Here is a 9,316-nt window from a genome sequence, read left to right as displayed (position 1 = left end):
GCTGGCTTGACAGAATGGTGCAGTGGCCTTTTAAATTCCCAGTACAGTGTTGGCGAGGGGACGATCCCTTGTAGGGCTGGGGCATGGCTTTTCAGGAGGCTTTAAATGCACTGAATCGTTAATCGATATGTGATGCTCTCTCTCCCACATCCAGCATTCAGGGTTCCAGGAATCAAGGAGTGGAAATGACAATGACATAACTATTACTCCTAGTGACCCACTAGCCAAGTGTTTAACCTCTGTCCCCTTGATCTTATGTTCTGTTAGCCTAAAGCTCTTAGTTCCAAAGGGATATATGCTGCCACCAGGAGACACAATGACGATCTCATTGAACTGGAAGTTAAGACTGACAGCTAGGCACTTTGGGCTCCTCGTGCCTCTGAATCAACAGGATAAGAAGGAAATCACTGTGCTGGATGGGGTGACTTCTCCTGACTACCTTACCAAGGAGAAATTGGACCATTATTTCACAGTGGAGGTAAGGAAGAGGGTGTCTATAACACAGAAGACCCCTTAGGGTGTCTCCTACAACTACCATGCCCTGGGATTAATGTCACTGGAAAATGACAACAACTCAATTCAGGCAGGTCTACTGATTGTCCCTACCTTTCAGGAATGAAGGATTGGGCCATTGCAGTGACATCTAGGAGGTCACACTGTCTGACCTGGAGCCAGAGAATCTCTCAGAGACCCCTGACAGCCAGCTGTTACTCCTGTGGCTCAGGAGTCTGGGGACACGGCATGGGAGCTGCTGCAGCCATGCTGCCCCCTGTTGGCCAACACTGTTGCTGTTTCCCGTGCAGGTGAGTGTACCTGTCTGTCCCAGGGACTTGGTCCCTGAGGGTGGCTGAGTCAGTCCCATCTGGACCCAGAATCAATAGCGGGAGACACAGGGAGAACAGTGAGCTGAGTGAGTGAGGGGGAAGCAGAGGTGAGCTGAAGCTCCCCAGAGTCTTCCACTCAGGAGAGGCCCCCCACACCTGTGCAAAGTGAGGAGGCAGATGGGGAAATGGGCCCAATGCACCATGCAGGTGCTCAAGAGCTCCCCTCCCAAGACCCCTTCAGGGACACTGGGGAACCCCATATCTCTTTCATTATCTACAAGACCCAACAGGGGAGCAGTTCCTACATTCAAATGTGTGCAGGTCCCTGACCCGCTGCAGTGCCCCTCAGCTCTAGGCAAAGTCTCTGTTGCCTGGAGGAAGAGGAGGAGGAAGAGAATTGCACCCTCCCAGGCCCCAGGTGGTGAGAGAGCCTGGCCCTTCATGGCCCTGGGTCCCGGAGGTCCTGACCGCTGCAGTCTCATCACAGCACAGCTCAGTGAACTCACTGCTCACTTCCCTCTGGCCTGCGAGACTTTCCCAGGTGGCAGGGCCAGGCAGGCTCACCTCTGAGATAGCCCCACGGTGCCCCCTGCTGGCCACATGTCCTTGCAACCTGGCCACAGACCTGACACACCTGAGCGTCCTGCAGGTCTGCACTCGATGGTGCAGTTGCTTAGGGAAAATTCCTTGCAGGTATTCAAACAGTGACACCAAGAGTTACCATGTGACCCAGCAATTCCACTCCTGGGTACAGACCCAAAAGAAACGAAAGCAGGTGTCCACACAAAACCTTGTACGTGAATGCTCATAGCAGACAAATACATAATAGCCAAAAAGTAGACATAACCCAAATGTCCATCAGCTGAGGAATAAACAGACTGTGCTGCAGCTACACGATGGAATGCCATTCAGCATCGAAAAGAAATGGAGGGCTCACACATGTGGCAACACGGGTGGACCCTGAAGCCGTCATGCTGAGTGAAAGAAGCCAGACTCAAAAGGTCACGCATCGTATGATTCCATTTATAGGGAATGTTCAAAATAGGCCAATCCATAGAAACAGAATATGAATTTCTGTCTGCCTAGGCCTGAGGGTTTAGGGGAAACGGGACTGTCTCCTAACGAGTAGAGTGTTTCTTCTGGAGCAGTGATGGAAAGCTTCCAAAATCGATTGTGGTGACGTTGCACAATTCTGTGAGTATACTAAAAACACTGATTTACACACCTTACAGTGTGACTCGTATTACATGTGAACTATATCTCACTGACGCTGTAATGATGACGAAAGACTGCACGGTGCATCAGCAACACAGAAGACATCCCCCAGGAGGGAGGACAGAGTCTCGTTCACTCACTTTAAAGGGTCCCAACCAGGGCAATGAAAGCGCAGAGGAATTCCAGTAGCGAATGTTCTAGGTACTAAGACAACCTGAAACATCCATGAGGATTTCTATGTTTTAAATTTTTTTTAAAAGGTACCTAAAGTTTAAAAAAACATATTCACAAGTGTCAGAAATGAATCATCATAACCCAGGGGGAGGGGAACACAGGGAGCCATCAAATAGAAAAGAAGTGGAAGAGTTCGGATCACGTGGATGTGCACGCTGAACATGAAAGTGGACCCACGTTTATTACTGCTCCACCCCAAAGAGACGTCAAAGTCAAACAGCCCAATTAATGAGATCTCTTTCAAAAGCATCAGTTTATGAAAAAACAAAATATTAGGAAATATTTTGCAATCATGAATTGAATCTTCCAGATTCCAAGATTTATAACTAAAAACTCCTGAAGGTTCCATTTCATAGGCATTGGAGTGACTCTCCTCCTTGTGGTTTGAGTGGATTCCAGAAGTGGCAGATGCCTTCAGGATCAAACTGAAAAGAGTCCAAGAGTATGTGTAAAAGGCTGTTCTCGATGCTTAGTCTGACCCTAAACTCTATATAAGATCAGAGACGTGAACGAGGAGCAGCACAACCAGCAGGTAGAGTGACAAGGAACTGTGGAAAACTCAGCTCTGTGTGCCGGGATATTTCAGGGCACGTGTCTATTAAAATTCATCAGGCTTTAACGCACCTTTCACGGTTAAACAAAAGCAAATACAAAGACATCCTGGATTTGTCCAGGCGTGTGCCTGTTCCTGATACCAGCCTTTGGTGTCCCTTCAGTTCACATGACTATCACCGACGACAGTATACACCCCTGAGCACAGACACCGCTCGCCAGGGCCAAGGTGACTGAGGCACTGGTGCCACGGAAGTCTGGGCTACTTAGCCAGGGGACACCTCCTACCTCCGCCTCCTCCACTTCTGTCCTGGGCAGTCAGGAGAACCCCACCCCACCCTAGGGGCTCTCAGATGGCTGTCATGACGTGGTCAAGGTTTTAATGACATTGTGGGTGTAGGGTTGCCAGGTAATGAATGCACAAAGAAGCTGCCCTCTACCCGTATTATGATCACATCAAGGAACATTACTGACACTAAAAAGGAAAGATATTGTTTCTAGAATAAAGGACAGACTATCCTAGGACAGACCATTTGCCAAGCTTCCCCTGATGTGTGTGTACATAATATATAAATCGCATTCACCCACCTTTTTAAGGGGTTTCCTCCTCTCTAAATGCAGATGATGATAAACCTCTGTCCCAGGGGTGTGATGAGAAACGAGCACAGGGAAAGTGTGGATCCAGCCCCAGCACAGAGTGAGAGGGAAGACGTGTCAGCTGCTGGATTCTCACACATGCCTCCTCCTGGTCTTGATCTGCTCACTGCCCACCATCAGGGAAGACTGCACAGGCCAGCCTGGAGAACCAGACCCAGGTGAGAACACCAGGTCACAAGAAAGAGGCCTGGCCCCGAGTCTGCCGCCAGGGGCCCCACAGCTTCATTTGTACAAGACAGTTCAGGTCCACTCTGCACACCCACCTGAGCGCTGACCTGCTTTATACCAAGCACAGCGCTGGGGGCCACAGTCGGGAGCAAGACAGCTCCTGCCCCCCAGGATCATCGAACCCAGGGAAAGGAGAACCAATGACGGCCTCGGGGAACCAGTGATCACTGATCTAGAGCTTCTCATGGAGGTTTAAACAGAAACATAAAGAAGCAAGCCATTTGAAAGAGAGTCGACAGAAATTGGAAAAAAAATGAAATCATCTAGCTAAATGAGCATGGAGGTATAATCCGCTTGTCAAAATCTAGGCAGGATGCTCACGAGCTGTGCAGGCTGCTGGCTGAGTGGGTAGTAGAGGCAGCGGAACAAACCACCCTGTGCGGGAACCAAGCGCACTGGTGGGAAATCTCCACCAAGAGCGGGGTTGTCATCACCACTCCCCCATATTACCTGTTGCACAATCTGACCCTCACCCAACATCCCCCCTGAGGGTCATTTTCATTGATGGAGACTCACGCGAGCACCATGTGCTTCCAGCTCTGGAAAGCAAGGGGTCGACTGACCCACACATATCAGGACCTGGCCTTGGTCCTGCTACCCTGCAGGTGCCCCAGTGCCAACAGTGAGCCTACCTGGATCTGCCCGAAGTCCATGGTGATGGTAGCAGTAGAGGTGAAACTTTTAATGATGGCACAGGAGACGAAGTCCAGCAGGAACCCTGGCAGCCAAGAAGGAATACTGTGTTGGTCAGAGCTCTGCCTGGTCCCAGAGGACATGGGTGGACATGGCTGGGAAAGGCAGTGTGGATGGGACTGAGGCTGAGGACTGGAATGACATGCCCTGTTTGGGCTGGTTGGAGAGCAGGAAAGGGAGGTTGGGGTCTGAGGCTCTGGGAGCTTCTCCAAGTGTCCTGACCTCTCAGCAGAATAGGGGAGGGCTGAGGGGTGAGGGTCCCCCTGCCCCTACTACACACACACAGGGGTAGCCCTTGGAATGCAAAGAAGGAAATGCAGAGGGCAGGGCCATCCCCAGGAGGCAGGGGCCCCACTACTCTGGGAAGAGCAGAACCACACCTCCCCCACCATGGAATGAAGGCCTGAGAGTCTTACCCAAGCGCAGGGACCCCATGGCTAACTGCATGCAGCCCACAGGAAAGCCAGCAGCACAGCACAGGCGGGCTCAGGGTAACATGCCAGAAGGTGACCAGGAAGAACTACACGAAGCACCCATGAAGGCAGAGTAGAAGCCACACTGTTGGGGAGAGAGTGATGAGCACCCAGGAGGCACACGGCACACCCAGGGTGCCCCTGGTGTAGACATCTGAGCACAGGGGTCTGCGGTGTCCACTGTGTACTTTGGGCATACCAGCGCACACAGGCAGGGTAACCACTCACCCTCGATCATCCATGAGTGTGACCTGCTGTGATGAGGGGACCTCTTTTCTACCTGCACCCAAGTGGGGCCACAGGTGCCACCTGCGGGAGCACAAAGACCTGCGTGTTTCTGTGTGAGTCTGTGAGCCTGAGAAATAATGCTTAAAGCTACAGTGAGTCATCCTGCTGGCCCCATCACACAACCCAGAACTGCCCTGATACCTGTGTGTGACAAGTGTGACAAGAGAAGTTATAAAAGCGTGCGTCTCCCCAAAGGCAGTCACATGCTCTAGACTGTAAACCAAGGCTTCTTGGTTCCCATGGGGCTGGAGCCCTGGGTGCCCCGCTGTCTGGAGGGGATACTGTGCATTTCTACTCTGCTTCTGGGCAGGCAATGAGGCCAAGTGTGGGGTCAGGGAGGGGATGTGGCCAGCAGCAGGGGCAGACATCTCACCTGGGGCAGGAGTCAGGCCACCTCAGCACAGGCCAGCGTGTGGGGAATGACCTTGAGCCCCACTGAAAGTCCAGTGATGAAGTCCATCTTCAGAGTCCAACAGCCAGGGCAGGATGGGCAGCCTCCTCTGCACGGCCGCAGGGGGGCAGCAGTGGTCTTGCAGGGCCATGCTGGAGCCTGAAGGCCTGGCCTCACTCAGCCTGGGGTGGAGCAGGGGCAACACAGACCAGCAGTCAGGGTCCCGGCCTCAGAGGACCCAGCAATAGGGCAGGGGTCCAGCGCATCAGGAGAGGCACAATCTGTCTCCCCTCCAGGGGGTCTGAGCCTGATGGCCTACATCCCACCCCCTTGCTGGTCTGAGACAGGAAGCCAGAAACCTGTGCAGAGGGGGCGTCCACCAAAGATGGAGTGTCCCCACACCCCTGCCCCAAATCCCAGAACCCCACTTGCCCAAACCCTAGCTGGTAAACAGTTTCTCAATAAGAAGCCTAAACACTCAGTTTTTCCTCCAAGGAAAATCTACTTGCTTCTTTTTATTTCCTCCCCAGGGAATTTAAGGAGGCACAGTGCAGAGAGAAGCAGCGTCCAGGGGGCTCCCTCCTCTGGCTGGTGTGGGTGGGAGGACTGGAGGCCCTGAGGGCCCGAGGCTTTGCAAAGGCCAGCCATGGAGACTTCCACCCACTAAGGGGACTGCAGCGCTGGAAGGGGTGTCTTCCATTGAGGCCTTGCCTTACCCCCGCCCCCACCTGTGGCATTGGCATCCTAGGGGACCTCAGGGGTTCTAGTTGGTTCTGGGAAGTTCAAGGCCCCTTGATTAACTCAGAGTGCACAGCATCCGTAGGATCCTGGCACCACCTGCACAGAGTTGGCCCCAGACTGCCCCTCATCCCTGCCCCTGCGAGGCTGCTCTGGGCACAACGTGGCCCCCACCCCGAAGCCACTTACGGCGAAACCTGGGGTCTAAGGGTGGGACACCACGCTGCCTAAGAGTCTATGGCCTGCGGGCTCCACCAAGGTCGAGGGAGGCGGGAACCTGGGTTGGGACGCAGTGGGTGGGGAGCGGGGTCCACGTGGAAGGCGCCCGCATCCTCGGCCCCTGCGCCAGGCCCCGCATCGGCCTCCCCCCGCGGCCCCGCTTTTCTCCCGGGAGCTCGCCTACCCCTCCATGGGCCCAACGCCACCCACTGCCGCCGCGGACTCACCAGGAACCGCAGCAGCTGGGGGTCTCCTGAGATCACCGCATCAGGGTCCACGGGAGGCGCAGTGGTTGAGCGAGGGGCAGTGGTTGAGCGAGGGGCGGGGCCAGGGCGCCTGGGGGCGGGGCCTGACGCGCACGTGTACTCGGGCGGGGCCAGAGCCACGGGTGCGGGCCTGCCCTGCGAGGCGCTGCCGGACCCTGAGCTCTGCCGTGCGCATCGGGCGCCTAGCCGGAAAGTGCTGCTGGTCCTCGGTGAGTGCGTCCCCCGCAGGCCCGCTGACGTCCTGAGCGCTGCCTTCCACCGCCGCCTGTTGTTCCGCCAGAAGTGGCCACTCGTCCCTTTACACCAGCGGTTAGCGCTGACCCGAGCGTGCCCTGCAGCCCCACTGCCATTCCCTCCCCATCTCCCCTCTCTGCTTCCCGGACTTCGTGGTCGGCTCCTTGGAGAGGGAGGCAGGGGCGGCCTCGCCCACCGCGGGGTGTGCAGTGGTGGGCACCATCATTCAGCCCCCAACTGCTGCCCTCCGCTCTGACCCTGCTCTCCCACAAGTGCCCAGAGCAACCAGAGCTAACCCTGCGGGCCCCCAGCTCAGAAGGCTGGGCGGCTTTCCACAACTCAGGGACCCACAGATCCTGAAGGAGATGCCATAGGAGGGGCTGGTGCCCCAGTCCCCAGAGACCAGCCGGGGTGCCCTGGGTCTCTCATCTGCTCCCCAGCCTTTTTTTCAGACTCCGGAGCGCTGTACTTCAGCTCTCCTTCTCCTGGATGAAAGGTGCAGCCCCTGACGACGCATCCCCTGGCAGAAACCCCTGGGAGGTTTCCAGAACCCTGCCGTTCAGGAGATTGGCTGCTGATGGGGATGTTTCCAGGGGCAGCAGGGCCCCAAGTGGTGGTGGTAGCAGAGGCGGCGGCAGGTTCAGCCTTAGGAGAAAGGAGGGCCACTGCACGGGGGTGTGCCAGGACCCGCGGTTGCAGGCTGGCTGGTCTGTCTGTCCCAGGAGCCTGTCCCCGTGGCATCTGCACAAATACAATTGTCCAGCCTGAATGCAAGGACACGAACTGCGGTACTCAGGCAGCAAACTCAATCAAGAAATTCCTGCAAAATAAAAGTGGATACTGGGCATTGCAATAAATCATATCGGAGAGAATTGAAGAGTGTTAGAATTATTCAAAAGATTTAATATCTCTGGTTTCACAACTGCTGCAATGTTGCAAAGTAAATATCCACAAACAGAAATAGTAAAGAAAATTAAAAGATCATTGCAGTCAGCAGAAAACACTTTTTTCACATGAACCTTCAGAAGAACCACGTGTTAATAAGAAACACAAGTAGAAAATTAATATTCCATGTAACCAAAGACACAATGGTAGATGAATAAAAAGGCATTTTGAATTATATGCAAATGCAGAGCACACTTTCAGCTATTTATACACCCTCCATAAGTTATGGGAAATGTCAGAGGAAACATTGAAATGCCAAAGTATAAATTTACATTTAAAATTAAATTCAGATGGCATGAAATTGATTTGTTTGAAGGGTTAAATCTTCTTAGAAAAATTTTTCCACAAGGATCATCAGCTCTAGGTGTAATAAAATTTGTATTTTGAAATAATTTATCAGAAATCTCTCCAATGTTGTCATAGCCTATAAAACACTCTTCACGGCTCCACGAGTGTTTACCCCAACACAGACTCTTCTCCTCAGCATAAGTAAACGTGTTCTGCAATCTTGCATCTGCCAAAAATAACAGACACCGCTTTCAACTGTATCAATTTAAAATAAAAGTTACTAACTTTATATATTTTCATGACATAAACGAATTTGCATAAGTGAGACAAAAAATCTTATGATCTGTTTAAACATAATATTGAGAAAGTGTCATGTACTGTATATGTTATATAAAGTAAGACTGATAAGATTGCCTTGTAATGTGTAAATTTATGTTATTCATGTCTTTTTCAGTCCTGTTATGTTTTATAAGTAATAAGATATTTTAAAGGAAAATGCTTCCTATTTTGGTACCTTTAACTGCGTATTTCCCCCTGCTTCCTGCATAAGGGGTTCTGAATGTTCATTTTTCAATGGGCCCCACAAAATATGCAGTCAGCCCTACAGCTGTGTGAAAGGTTTCCAGCCCCCCTGCATGACAGCTCTAGTGAGGGGACAAGGCATGTAGCCAGCAGAGGGTCCAGCTACACACAATGACATAGGTTGAGACTGTTCACACTATTTAGAAGGACTTTAATCAGAGTAGGATTCAAACTGAGTCTCTTGGCCAGTACAAAGTTGTGTTTTGGGCCATGATTTTAAAGCATATATACTAACTAAAAGCTGAACATTGTCTTCTTAAGAGCACAGAATCATAGTCCTTGGTTTACAACTAGGGCTGCCTGATAAAATAGAAGACCTCTAAGCAAACTTAATTTCAGATGAACAACAAATAATTTTTTAGTATAACTAGGTCCTAAATGTTACATGGGATGTATTTTTTATTTCCTATATCTGGCAACCCAATTAATAGCACTATCATCATTAGTCCATACATTGCCTTAATTAACTTAATAATTAATCTGATATTC

General features: G+C 51.8%; 1 long non-coding RNA gene across 1 annotated transcript in view; it reads right to left on the bottom strand.

Annotated features, from left to right (window-relative positions):
* Positions 1 to 2,507: 2,507 nt before the first annotated feature.
* LOC138922940 (uncharacterized) overlaps positions 2,508 to 9,316 on the bottom strand; it is a 38,755-nt gene continuing 31,946 nt past the window's right edge. Inside the window, exons 4-9 of the long non-coding RNA XR_011436077.1 lie at positions 6,740 to 7,832; positions 5,538 to 5,737; positions 4,820 to 4,961; positions 4,343 to 4,428; positions 3,414 to 3,622; positions 2,508 to 2,698 (exon numbers count right to left, since the gene is read on the bottom strand). This is a non-coding gene — a long non-coding RNA (uncharacterized lncRNA). The remainder of the gene's footprint in view (positions 2,699 to 3,413; positions 3,623 to 4,342; positions 4,429 to 4,819; positions 4,962 to 5,537; positions 5,738 to 6,739; positions 7,833 to 9,316) is intronic.

This window comes from Equus caballus, unplaced genomic scaffold (assembly GCF_041296265.1).
Source record: "Equus caballus isolate H_3958 breed thoroughbred unplaced genomic scaffold, TB-T2T haplotype1-0000019, whole genome shotgun sequence".
NCBI lineage: Eukaryota > Metazoa > Chordata > Mammalia > Perissodactyla > Equidae > Equus > Equus caballus.
Note: the sequence above shows the minus strand (reverse complement) of the source record. Positions and strands in the feature narration are given on the sequence as shown.